General features: G+C 43.4%; 1 non-coding gene across 1 annotated transcript; it reads right to left on the bottom strand.

Moving 5' to 3' along the window:
• Positions 1-2,175: 2,175 nt before the first annotated feature.
• Positions 2,176-2,256, bottom strand: LOC147890904 (small nucleolar RNA Z102/R77). Its single transcript, XR_015542667.1, has one exon. It is a non-coding gene; the product is annotated as a small nucleolar RNA Z102/R77 (small nucleolar RNA).
• Between the last annotated feature and the right edge of the window lie 10,609 nt (positions 2,257-12,865).

Genomic DNA, 12,865 nt, shown 5'->3' with positions numbered 1-12,865 from the left:
AGTTTCTAAACAATTGTGAGGCCCTATCATGCAAGGATATGCACAACAATGTCTTGTTATCATGAAGGGATAGGCTTTGGTCAAATACCACTACACATTACAGCTACTTGAGAGGTTGAGCAAGAGAGAACAATGATGACCACATCCACATTGATGATGATGATGTCATTCAAAGGCCAAAGAAGACTTATGCAACCATGACATTACTCATGGTGCAATTTTAGGAAGATCCAATACAATGTCTAAAGCATATGTGACACTCTATTATTGGAGGAACATTTGAGCAAATGTCTTTTCATATAAAGGAACAAAATATAAATATGGTATATGTTCACAAATGCATGACTTCATGGTTAGTACATCCCTTATTTTCAATGGTATGTATACTTTTAGATGGAGGCTTCAAGCATGACATATTGGCCTTGATATATGATATATGTGCTTTAATCTTCACTCCTTTCGCATGTGAAGAGTCACTATTTTTGCAAAATTGAAGCCCTTTAATTCCATTTTCACTCATCAAATGTGAGTCACTATTTTGCAAAGTTAAACACTAAAAAGGAGATCATACTCACCACTTCCGGACTATCGTTCACAATAGCTTGATTCCATTCATGACAACCACCATGATTATGTCCAAGGACACAATCATAAATAGATCTAGCTACCAAAGTATTATTCAATGTCAACATTATTCAATGAGTCGACAAAGGATTTGTTCTACCTGCCAATAATTATTCAATGAGTTGACAAAGGATTTGTTTTGAGTTTCGTGTTGATTTTAACCATGAAAGCCACCATGAAGGAAAACTAATTAGTATTTAATGTGTTAAGTAGATTTTTTTCATGTGTTCAAGATCATTCAAAAATAAGAATGTAAGTGGGCATTTATTTATAAACTTATTGATTGCAACAATTATTCTTTCACCTCTTCATTAAATTTTTCAACCATACCAATGACTAGGAATGATTCAATAGCTTGTCTACCAAACCATGGAACTAGGTAGCCTCTCCAAAGCTAAGGGCTGAGTCTACCGAACCATGGAACTTGGGAGCCTCTGTCTCTGACGTTGCAATTCAATCATACATTTGTTACATCGAGCTGATTTGGTCAAGTGTGAACTAATAAAGCTGAACTCACGTTGAGTCCTGATAATACTTGGCCTGTCAACCGACCTTGCAAAGGGTCAATTTTTTTCCCTTCAAAGTTCATACATTTAAGTCGTAATTAAGCTTGCTGTTAAACAATAACGTTCCCAAGGATTCCTGCCCTTTGAATAGTATCTAGCATGACTATTACATACTTCGCCTGAATACCCATCCTGCTGGCTCGATTATTTCCCCTTGTTGCTGTACTTAATTATATGTGCCAGCATCTTCACAAGGCCTGTTTTGACTTAAAATATTAGATTTTAGACAAATTATTCTATTTTCGACGGCTCTTTATGATCCGCTACTTTTTGGTGGCAATGCCACAGTTTTGACTGTATGGCAGAGGAAAGAGAAAACTGGGGCACAAGGAACACTGCCTTCTTCCTTTCTATTACAGTGAGACTCGAAGGTACACTAAAAAATCAGTTACTCACAGAAAAGGGTTCGAGGATGCGAACCATAGAAAACCGTAGCGTAATGTAGCCTTCCTTCATTCTGTCCGTCGCCGAATCCAGGAAAACTACTCAAAGAGAGGGAAACTAGGTTAACAGTCACCGGATACCAACATTGAACAAGGTCACCATGAGGCCGAGGGAAAGAGCACCTAGTTTCAAGGACATAAAAAGTGAGGGCAACTATATAGGTCTCAAATATGCGTAAACACAATCTTTAAGGGGTTCGATAAGCTCGTCCGTTAGTACGTTTGCTCGCTTCTCACCTTTATACTCGATAGCTAATTCTACTGAGGCACCGAGTTTCTACGAAGTGAGGGCAACTATATAGGTCTCCAATATGCGTGAAACACAATCTTTGAGAGGTTCGATAAGATCGAACGCTAGTACGCTTGCTCGCTTCTCACCTTTCTACTCGATAGCTAATTCTACCGAGATACTACAAAAACGCCAGACCTAGAGATATATAACCGCAACGCCATAAAGAAACAAGCATTTAAACAACCGCTCCAACGACACATTGACCGTGCAAACGTACTTGCCATTGAGCACGACGGAAAAGGGAGAACAGCAGTGATCAGTGGGTCTACGTGACGAAAGCCATCATACCGGCAATCAAACCAATAGGGAAATCTTACACATCATATCACTGCAAATTCGCTCTCCTGAGGGATGAATAGGATGATGATGCAATGGAATAATACAAGCTTCATAGGGGCTTCATATAAAGCGATTGAATTTAGGGTTAGGGCAGGGATTGAATTTAGGGTTCGGTTTTGCTCCTTGTCCTATAACTAGAATGCTTGGCCAGCTGCTAAGTATATTGTAAGTAGCTAGGCCAATTGATCTAACAACTTAGAATGTGCCACATGGCTTTGTAGGATTTTAGAGTTTCATAAAACGCTCTAGTGCTGGCCAAGTAAAAAGTAAAAGGCTAGAACATTTTCCATGATTTGAAACTGATCCTTGAAAGGTTTAAAGAATTTCAGAGAAAAGGTGAATAGTATTGTTTTTGACATCGTTATACCAACTTTTCCCAATATTCTACAAGATTATGTACTTTCCATCTCTCCCATGTGCTATGTTGCACACTTGCATTCGACTACGAGAGAGAGAGAGAGAGAGAGAGAAGTTTTGTTTTTTTTCTAATAAGGTGAAAAATTCACGTGCCTTGCCAATGGGGGATTAGGTAAGAAGGTAATTGTGGCTTGGTTAGATCCATAACTATGGTTGAACGAGAGTAACAGTGATTGGTTGAATGGGATATGAGTAGGAGATAATGTGGGGTTGTTATGGCACTCTGTTTTAAGCAAAGTCCAAACAAGAGCTGGATGGACAGAGAAGATCATGAGTACTATTAGGATCAAACAAGGGTGCCTACTTTCACCAACCCTGTTTGGCCCCTATATAGGCGAGCTCGAGACTTTTATGGAGATGCTAGGGGGGGCTGGATGCTCTCCCGCTAATGACGTTGTGTTATTTTTCATCTTTTGCAAAGGGCCTCCAAAGACACTTAGATGCATTACAATCATTCTGTGAGCTACATGATTTGAAGGTCAACCTTAGTAAGACCAAGGCCATGATCTTCAACATGTCCTGAGTAGCTTTGGAAAAAATCTTTAGTGGAGTTTGATGTTGTCCATCTAGGTTCAACAACATTAAAAAAACATAAAGTAAAAATCAAAGAACTTAGAAATAATCAATCAAATGAACCGACTGCAATGAACGAAGAGCAAAAACAACCAATGCAAGACCACCTTCATCTATTACAAATCCAATAAGGGAAAAATCACAATGTAATGAAACATCATTGGAAATCACATGAAATAGAATGAGTACTAATAGAAGAGCTTCTAAACCTACACCACCTCAGATCATCGAAGACAAATCATCACTAAATGACACTCTAATGATACACTATAGAAAACAAGCAACTTCAACCCAAAGCTAGCAAAGAGTGTCCAAACATCAAAGATTGAAATCTAGCACTGAACTATTTTTGAGATCGCTGAGAATCATCAACCACCATCTTCTAGCGAACGACCATGAATAGACCTCCAAAATGAACTACGAATTTTTTAACTATGCATAGCAAAGGCACGCACAAAGGAAGTCCAAAACAAAATAGATGAACAAACCACCTCTATCTCCAAGCTATCCACATAGTAAGAATGATAGCCATCTGTCAATCCAAGATGAGATATCCACACTAATCTATCACCCAAATACCCTTCTTCTAGCACCTGAACAAACTAGCAACCACCATGTGAATGGACTACGCACAAATGCACCTTACATTTCTCAAAGAGAACCAACAAACAAGCATAACCTTAACCGATCACATAAACCATCCTATGAAGAAGGATTGCCTCAATCCAATAGACAACCTACATAGCAACCAAAATCCCCACTTACCCACCACAGAACTTGATTTGCTTAGACTAATCTTAGACAAGAGTGTCTGAGGGGGGGGGGGGTTCCTCTCCCTTTCAGACTAGCAACCGCCACATGAGTGAACTTCCCACAAACGCACCTTGCATTTCTCAAAGTGTACCAATGAGCAAGCATACCCTCAATTTATCACATAAAAGATCGTATGAAGGAGGAGGTCCTCAATCAATTAAACAAGCATGCAACCTATATAACAATCGAAATCCCCACTTACCCACCACAAAACTTGATTTGCTTAGACTAATCTTGGACAAGAGTGTTTGAGGGGGGGGTCCTCTCCCTTTTAGAGGTGCTACCATAGGCCAAAGGCCATTGGTGTGAGAAGCACAGAGGGCATATGGGTGTTGTAAGCTCTAATGCAGTGGATGAGTACACTATGCAAGGGTGTGCCAGTGTTGTAGGCTATAATGCAATGAATGATGGTGTGTATGAGTGCACTATTCAAGGGTGATGGTCACATCTAGAAGAGAAGTACACAGGATGAGCACAAGGAAAAAAAATCATCATGCGCACCAAATTCATGAAAAACTGCATATGCTAGGGAGATAGAAATGACAAGAGAGTGACCAGGTCTCCTGAAGTATACAAGTCATTGAAGTGGACAACAGAAGTCATAAGCCATAAGTCACAAGTCACAAGAGGTGGCCATGTCTGCCAAAGTACACAAGTCCATCCCCCATAGTGGACACAAAGCTACAATGGGTAAGCTCATAGCTCAAGCCTCTATCTCTCCTCACACTCTCCCCTTGGGCGAGCTCGTAGCTCAAGCCTCTATCTCTCTTCATGCTCTCTTTCTGCCTCTCTCATGAATGCCCAACTACTCTTGTCCTCCTCCTTCATCCTCATCCAATATGCCTTGGCGGGTCCCTCTCCTCTCTAAGAATCTCCTTCTTGCCTTCTTATTGGTGGTCCTTTTGTCTCCCTTAGCCGTTGTGCCGCTCGGTCTCTTGATGGCTTCGGTGACTTCTTGAGTCACAAGCCTCTTCTAGTCGGTTCCCCATTTGCACTCCTAATGCATTTGCTTCTTGATGTGCATCTATCATAGTGGCCTGTGTGTAATGAGCTAGACCACCTAATGACATCCGTTGTCATGTGCACTTGTGTTGAGGATGACTCCTCCACCCACGTGGACCTCAACCAAGGAGGGCTAGTAGACCTCTAGTAAGGGGGGCTTACAATAGCAAGTAGTTGATACTTTTGTAACTGTAGGGACATTTATAACTGTCCCTAACAGCATGTAGTAGTGGCCTTATCCACCACATCATTTCTGGGACTATGTCTGTTTTCTGATTGCTATCCAACTGAAGTCGGAATACCATCGGATGTTGTTTATGTACACAAAACATAGAAGACCCCTTTTGTGTAGTTAAAAGTTATTTAATAAAGGAAATGCTTTAACAAAAAATAGACCTCTAAAGACAAGTAAAACCCTTTTAGAAGTATATTAAAAAAAGTAATGGAAAAATTGCCTCCTTCCTGTCGCATTCTCTCTCACAAGTTTGGAATACTTTCAGGGATGTGGTTTTGTCCATTGTGTCGGATTCCATGGCAAATAGGTGTTGTGATAGTGGGTGGGCCTTGTATGTGTGTAGGTCCACTCACACGATTAGCTCCTTATGGCATAAATAGATGTTCGTGCACCAATCATGTACGAGTCCAGACATTTGTAGGAAGGGCCTACCTAGGATGGCTTCATATCTGGGATACTGGGTGAAGTCCATAACCACAAATCAAATGGGGTACGTGAAGCCAAACACCTTAATGTTAATACCCATGAGAACTTCCAGGGGTTCAGCAGTTTTGTCGTCAGCTAGATTCACTACCAGATGGGTTCGCTCGAGGGAAGGTTTTCCCCACGTTTCCCAACATTCTTTGGTGCAGACACTCATCCCTACTCCCCCATTTTGGATGGCGTCAACCTTTTGGTTCTGGTAGGTTATGGGGATAGCAGCATTAGTGTTATCACCTTCAAAGTATTGGCATAATTTACTAATGGGAACCTTAGATAGGTTTCGGCCCTCCTCCTATGGTTGGTTGTCTTCAGGGCTAGTAGGACATTGGGCCAGGGTTTGCCCATTCATCCAGCTTGAGAGGTCTCGCTAGAGGGTAGAATTCCCCCTTGATAAGGATGCAATTGACATCTTGACCTCTAAGGAGAGGAAGGCCACTAACCTGGCAATATCACACGGTTCCCAGGAGGTCTCCCTTCCCACCGATAGTGGCTTCTCAAGGCCGTAAAGGTCTTTCTCCTCTCTTAGGTTCTGTAGCACTGGGTCCTCTTGAAACATCCATTGCACCAAGTTCAGAACGTCTGAGTTATTAGAGCTGGGTGGTTCCTCTTCTTCCACTCTCTCTGGCACCCTAAGTGCCTTTGCTCCCCTATGAGTGGTTAGGTGGTCAGGGTGGATGGTATCCGACCCTCTATTGACCTTGAGTCTATGCTCAAATTTCTCTTGGCATTCCCATACCAGGTTCTGAGCTATTAAGCATTGTTTCTCTAAGACGGGATCTGGATAAGCTCCCTTATGAGAAGGTGGAGATGTGAGGCCTTGGGCTCGCACTGGCTTGTTCACATCCGGATATAGGGGCATAGTAGGATCATTCAAGGAAGGGGCTTGTCCAGATGTAGAGGAGGTGGCGAGGGTGCCTATCTCCTCATCTGAACCGTCTTGAATAAGCACTTGATTCATTCCTTTGCCCACCCTAGTGACCTTCTTAGGATTGGTTTGCGGGGGTTGGGGTGCCTCAAGAAATTGAAATGTGGGAGTCCTATCCTTCCCTACCAGCTTCTTCATTTCTTTGCCTAGGGCCTTTGCTTGCATCCTTGTGATGACCTTCAAGGGCACAGCTGCTACTTGACCTTGTTCAATGCTTAGTACATTGATGCTAGTTCTCTTGATTGAGGTGGTCGGAGTCGCTGGCCTCCTCAAGAGACAATCCTTGAATAAATGCTCCACTATGCATCCAATGCACAAGGGCATGGGACCTGTTGTGGGCGAGACCACAGGGGTGAGATCCCTGTATGGACAGTCCTTTAAAAAGTGCAGCCCTTGGCATTTAAAGCATGATATAGGAGGGTTTGTTGCACCCTTATCAGGCATTCGCTTGCCCTATGTGGAACTTGAAATATATAGCATTGGATCAGGGGCCTTCGTGCCAAGGAATTCATGTCTCTTGCCCTCGAGGACACGGGCACTGTCTGATATACTGGGACATGGTGATCTTCATGTAAAAGGTAATGACTTATGATGCCACTTCCTTCCTTGTAAGGATGATAGTCGAGATGTCCGTGATCAGCAGGCTTAGGCTCTTCCCAATCATTAGGTAGTTCTTCCACCAATACTTGGTTGACTGGAGTTATATGAGGTGGGGGTTGTTGCGAACCTAGTATGGGTGGAAGTAATGGAGCATGTTGTGTCCTATATTGCTCTGGATTGGCTAGAGGGGCTCCTTGTGCATTCATGGGGTTGGGTGGGGCCATTAGGGCTAGCTGGGGCCTTGGCTAGTAGATTGGTTAGGGAAGGATCTTCATAAATCGGCACTGAGGCGTGTCATGGCTCCCCCATCTATAGCAGTGTGCATAATAGAGGGCTTGCCTTGCTCTAAGGTAGGGGCACTCATTTGAGGGGTTGCATTCCCCACACCAAACATTGTTTCATCTTGGGAATAAGTGGGGGTTACTCAGTGTTTCCTTGGAGGTTCTTGCCTTCCCACTACTAGCCCAAGTGATTCAATAGACTAGAGGCAAACTTGCCCATATCTAAACCCTTAGACTCTTTATCCTCCTTCTTGGTAAGCTCCATACTGGAAGACCTTACGGATTGTGATACCTCGGATGGAGTTGTAGTTTTGTCCTTGACGTCCTTATCCCCATCATATTATTACTTATACGGATGGCTACCTTGCTGCATAGTCCGAAAGAAGTGGGGTTCATAACCATTAAATGGTCATGCAGCATCGGGTCCGCCAAACTGATGAGGAAGCGTGGTAGCAGTTGCTTGGTGCTCATCCTCTCATCATGTGGTTCGCATTGGGAATCGAGGTGTTTGATCCTAGCAATGTAGTCTTGAAGGGATTTATTCTCATTCTACTGCACCTCATATAAGTGATTAATTGGGCTCCACTAGGGGCGAACCCTACAATGAAGGCTTTCTGCAATGCCTCCCAGTTGACTTTCTCCTCAAGGCTGAGGTCCTTATACCATTGACGTGCCTTGCCATCCAAGCTGAGCCCAAATGTGTCATCCATTTCTAGATCTCCAAGAGCACCGAATGCTTCACATATTTTTCAAATCGCTCCATGTGGGAGACCGGATCTCCTTCCCTGAGAAATTTAGTTATCAGCTTGAAGATGGCTATGGATCGACTCTTAGAGAGATTGGTGTTTCCTAATTGGGGGTGGAGCGCCCCCCTTCCTAGCGCATCCACCAAGATGCACATCGCCTCATCCGATACCACTGTTTAGGAAGCTTGAGGAGGTGGCTCTGTTTTGGGCCTTATAGGACGTAGAGGCAGTAGCCTCAAGCATTGCCCTAGTAGCGAGGTCCATTGGTTCACTGGTACCAATGTTTGGGCTATAAGGCCTACTCCCCCAAACATCGGGGTTGTAACTGTGGGAGTAAAAACTATGTGAATCCCTGAGGGAGCAGGTTACCACAGGCATCTGCATGAACGCTCTGGGTGGGACTTTGCATGGGCACAGAGCCGATGGCTTATGACCTATCGGCGAATGTTGGGGGCACTAGGAAGGTCATAGGTTCATAAGGGTTTCCCCCTTGGAAGTCTAGTGAGGTTCCAAGGCCAGGGTTTTGTCTTGCAAAGTCCCTCATCCACAGGTCTTCGTCTTTCCTACGCTTTGGATCAGGGTCCCTAGTGAAGACTTTGGGTTCTAAGTCCATGGAAACGACCTCGGTACCTGCCTGTGGCTCAAGGACTGGTTGTCGCTAGCCTCCCCTTTTCGTGGGCATACTAGCGAAAGGGTTCTCCATATGCTGGTGTAGGGGGCTTTGGAGGCCCTCGAGCCAGTGGGTTCTTGCATTTCCTCATTCAATCTCTTGGTCTCGCTTGAACTAGAGGGATCACTATGTCAGGGCCCTAACACCAAACGAGAGCTGGGAATTGAACTCCTTGTTGGAGCTGAACCAAAACTAGGGCGAAAGGCCGGCTGCGTGTAGTTCAAAATGCTGTCCTCGGGCTCAAGCTCCTTGGACAAAATTCTTCCGAACCTCAAGTGCATGTATGAGATCCCTGCGAAGGTACACCCTACTTCAAATTCACTTTTGTATTTTCTGTTAGAGAATTTGTTCCCAAAGCTATCCCTCTGGTCAGAGGGTTAGATATATGCCACTGCGTCGGAGGGTTAGCCTTAAGGCAACGGTCGGCGGGATAGCAGATGACACGTGTTGGTGGGTTGGATTGGGGTTGGCATGCTGTCGGGTCGGTGGGTTAACATTAAAGCAATGGGCAATGGGATAAGTCAAGTCGACGGGATGGAAAGATGGCAACGGTCGTAGGGTTAACCACCAATGGGATAGCTTGCCTCGGAGGGATACCATAATGGCATCGATCGGAGGGATCGTGGTTAAGGCACTGGGTCAATGCCTGTTAGGCCGGCGGGATATCAAAACTTGACACATCATAATTAAGATAGGGGTTAGGTGACTAACATGTGTCAGGTTGGTGGTATAGAGACTAAGGTGACAGGTTGGCAAGATAGTGAGCTAAGGCGACGGGTCATCGTTGAGATAGGAATTGTCTTGGAACATGCAATGCAACTGACTCTCTTCTGATGATTCCTAGTGGTCCTTCAAGTTCTGTTCTAGGTTTGTGTGCATAGGGGGGTTATTAAGGACCTAAACTACCTACCGCAAACAAAAAACATCATAAACAATAACTTTTGGCACACAAACGATTGGTTTCTACAAGTTGGACTGTCAAGCACCCAAAACCACTTCAGAACTCCACTCCAATCTTCATTTTCAAGTGTTTTTAGCTAGATTTGACACTGCAACCAGCTTAGTAATCATTCTAGCTACCTTCTTGTATAAACAAACATAAAAAAACAAGCTCAAATGTATGGAAATGGCTTCATGGATAGAAAGTTGAAAAGTAAGCTTTTTTACTCTAAAATAACACTTGCTTCCAATCCACTCCTAATCTCCACCAACAAGGCCTAAGGACATGCGCAATGGGTTGTTTACGAGAGGAAGCCAAACAAATGCAAAAGCATGCCTGGTATCTCCCCGGCCAATGGTGCCAAAAATGTGCTATCTGATGGAGACACATGTGTCATGGAGATGCTGGAGGTGTGCCGATAAAGCTCTTCACTCCCGTGCTACTCCTTGTGGGAGAATTGCATAATAAGGCCTTCACTTGTGTCAGTCCAGTGCCTACCGGATTGTTTCAATGGGGTTTCCACCAAGAAGAAGGGGGTGAGAAAGACTTGAGGGGAGGGGGAGGGGGAGGGAAGAGGGGAAGGGCATGGAGAAGGAGAAGAAGGTGAACGGGGATCGTGGAAAACACCAAAGGCAAACAAGGAGAGCAAGAAAACCTCAGTCTCAACACATGAGCGAGAAGAGAGCTTATATTCCTCAAAGGTTGCATACTACAGTGAAGACCAAGGTCAACCACTTGGCCTTTTATACATGTCACTTTTTGAAGGGAGGGCCAACCCTATTCCTTGTACCACTCTCTCTCTTTTGTTACAAGTACTTGGGCCCATACGGCACCAAGGCATATGCTGATTCTCTCAACCTTCTCTGTGTCTTCAAATGGCTCTTGTGTTATCCATATACGGGATCCAAAATGGCTCTTGTGTTTTCTTTTCCAATTTGGGCGATCCCGATGACTACTTCAAAACTAAGGCACTTGTGGCTCAAACCCCATAGGGTTTGGATGGGCCAGATCCATTAGCATGTTCAATGGCTATTAATAGAGGGCATATGATGTTATTGTGAAATTGTATTAGTTCTTAGGAAATAGCCTGGTTGCAACATCTAATGTTTTTATACATTTGCAGAACAAGCAAGTGCGGAGTTGCAAACACATTAAGAAATGCAAGCTTTCAAAAGGAAGAAGTTAGCAAAGCATTGCAAGAAGGGCTACCAAGAGCCTGAGAAATACCTCACTATCATCATTCAGGGGATGGATCAAAAGAAGACCAATCTTCTTCACTGCAAACACAAGAAGTTAGAAAAGCATCATAAGAAGGGCTATCAAGAGCCTGAGAGATACCTCACCATTATCATTGAGGGGATGGATCAAAATAAGACCAATAGCCTTCATTGTACATGAGTGACCAAGGATTTAAAAGAGGAGAACTTCATCACATATCACGTGGTTTGTTGCATGATCTACCATGGTAAATTAAGTCCCAAGGTTTATCTTACAACACCAAATGCAAGAAATGATCCTAATCTCATAGTTTCAATTTTAAATAATGCATTGAGGAATCACAAACAACCTCTTCCAAAAGTGTTGTATGTCCAACTTGACAATGCATTAAGAGAGAATAAGAATCAAGTTGTGTTGGCATACCTTTGCATGCTTGTAGAGAAAGACTATTTTGGGAAGTGAAATTAGGATTCCTTTCAGTGGGCCACACTCATGACCATACTGATAATATGTTTAATTGGTTCTCAATAAAGCTAAGAAGGAAAGAAGCATGGGATGGAGATGCAATGATCCGCATTTTACAAGATGCATATGTGCCCAAACCAATAATTGCAAACATGGAAAAAATAAATGATTTCATATGCTTTGTGTTTGCTGACCATGAGCAAACAAATCCATGTATTGAGAAGCTGAAAGAGTTAAGCTCTCCATGTTGTGGGGGAAGTTCACCAACTTGGGTTCCATAGAAGGATTGAGGTTCTTGAAGTGTGAGTTGTATGTTCCACCATTACAACCTTTACAATCAATGAGGGAGGTGCAATGAGCCATGAAGGAGGGAGCATATGTACAAGTTCAGTCAATGAGATGAGAGCCACAATGTAGCATGTTGCAACATATTTAAAAGATATGCTATGGACATGGTGGAATCCATTCTTTGCATCTCAATATTTCATCAATGAGCAACATGAATGAGCCCCAAGATATATGAAATTTTAGTTGGCCACAATGCATCGAAAGAAGTTTTGTAGATGCACCTATGAATGTTTCTACGTATCTGCTTGCACCTCCAAAGAACTACTACTACCTTGAGGAGGAGAGAGAAGTGTACCTTGGAGCAAGAAATTCCAAAAAATCTAGGGAAAGGGTTCAAGAAATGTGGAGTGGTAGCATCGAGGACTTGGTGCTAGGTATGATGGTTGCTATGTTAGCAACAGATGACCCTACTGGATTTCCTTTTGGATTGTTAAAGTTGTGAAAGTAAAAAAGGAAGGATGAAAGACTAAGTCAATAGAGGTGCATTGGTTTTTCACCAAGTCCATGAATGCTTTCATAAGTTGCTAGCACCCAGATATGGTGGTAACAAGGAAGCATGGCCAAAAAGGGAAGAGGGCGACAAAGAATTTACCAAGAATTGATACTCTGTAGTTGGATGAGGTAGATATTTTGGCATATGCATTTCAATTAACACAAGCGTCCCCAATTACCAAAGGGGACACAATACATAATATCCCAAAACATTCCAAGGACATTGATTGGATGCAATGTACAAACCAAGACACGCCATGCAAAAAAGAGGGTGGCGGCTCAACTTGCCCAGATGGACTTAAAGAATGCTCTATTGTGGATAGCTTGGAGGAGGAAGGCTCTACAACTTCTACCCTCACAACGCTTTGGCTCTAGTGCATTCGAAGGTATGGG

This window comes from Dipteris shenzhenensis, chromosome 18, assembly GCF_047967505.1.
Source record: "Dipteris shenzhenensis isolate YYH24624 ecotype China chromosome 18, Dip_SZ_1.0, whole genome shotgun sequence".
NCBI lineage: Eukaryota > Viridiplantae > Streptophyta > Polypodiopsida > Gleicheniales > Dipteridaceae > Dipteris > Dipteris shenzhenensis.
This window is presented reverse-complemented; position numbering and strand designations above follow the sequence as displayed.